Source organism: Penaeus monodon, chromosome 33 (assembly GCF_015228065.2).
Source record: "Penaeus monodon isolate SGIC_2016 chromosome 33, NSTDA_Pmon_1, whole genome shotgun sequence".
Taxonomy (NCBI): domain Eukaryota; kingdom Metazoa; phylum Arthropoda; class Malacostraca; order Decapoda; family Penaeidae; genus Penaeus; species Penaeus monodon.
Genome location: NC_051418.1, coordinates 11,186,152 through 11,187,490, shown reverse-complemented (window position 1 = coordinate 11,187,490; position 1,339 = coordinate 11,186,152). Strand labels below are relative to the sequence as shown.

At 35.7% G+C, this 1,339-nt stretch overlaps 1 protein-coding gene across 1 annotated transcript in view; it reads right to left on the bottom strand.

The window, feature by feature from the left end:
* Window positions 1–65: 65 nt before the first annotated feature.
* Window positions 66–1,339, bottom strand: part of LOC119594025 (neurexin-4-like) — a gene marked incomplete in the record, with an annotated part of 37,999 nt that continues 36,725 nt past the window's right edge. The window contains 1 exon segment of the mRNA XM_037943054.1: window positions 66–1,339.

The following is a 1,339-nucleotide window of genomic DNA, read 5'->3' as shown; positions in this document are numbered from 1 at the left end:
TTCTAGAAAAAACACTAGTTAAAGATCACAGATGAGAGAGAAGGAAAAACAAATGAAAAAATGAGATTCTTATTGCTATACATGTTTATGCACTGAGATTCCATATTTCAACCCCACCAAAGGGGCTACAATGCAACGCTCACACAGAAGCATATTTCTCTAAATCTTAATAAACATGTTCTGCCTTGTAAAAATATCCAGTATATAATAGTTATGAAAGAACATAGATGATGGCTAGTTACAGTGATGAGTATAACATTTTCACCCACTGCAGTGACAGACACCCCGACGCAAAACTGGCGTGCTGACCAAGGGTCTCTGGTAAGAGGTAAGAGATGCCAGATAGTGCTTTCTGGTAACCTGCTTCCTGCTCAGACATCAAATCTACCTCCAGACTGCAACACACTGCATGAGACCTGTGTTCAGCTATATCCTTGTAATATAGCAGAAGCCATCCTTTTTGGGGTTAAAATATAAAAGTAGACAGAAAAACATTAAGATTACTCCTTAAAATATAAACCTTATCAATAATAAAGAAATAAAATGGACGTGTAACAACTTTGGCTTTTTATATTAGTCGGAGACCCTTCCCGACCAGCACAAGAACTGTCAGATCTAAACACAAGCAACACTGGATTTTCTTAAGAGGATTGGACTGATGTAAGGGAAAAGTTGTCAGAAAGATGTTAAAAAAAACCAAAAAAAAAACTCAGGAATGATGACATCAACATACTGCTAAATTCTTGATTTGCACAATTATTCATGATTTATTCAAGTACTATGTTCAGTACTTAATCCTTTGTTCAGAATTAATCCACCAATACTTATCACTGAGGAATATCACAAGCTTATCAAACTTGTTATCTCCATCACAAGTGCTGCACATTCCCGACCGACAACACTACCAAGCATACCTCTTGTTCATTCCTCAATAAGAAAGAAACGTATTGTTCTGCTTGTGCTCAGACCCTGAGAGCCCTGAGATTATGCTAATCACCAAAGGATATTCAACCTCTGAATCTCACCAACCTTCAACACATACAGCTAACTCATAACTAATTCTGGGACCTTCCTGCAGAATCGATTATTACAAGAAAGAAAACATCTGCTAAACAGTCTATCAACAAAATGTTTAGCATGCGGAGGATTCAGTTCCCAAACCTATTATGAGAAAAAAAAAATGACCACAGAAAATAATCAAATAATCAATAATTAAATAAGATAGTCTGGAAAAGATTTTCTTTCCCATCATTGTCTTACATTATGATCTCTCACTATGCTATAATCCTTCATAAGCATTTTTATGAATAATAGTAATCTACTCAGTGTTAACTCTCTT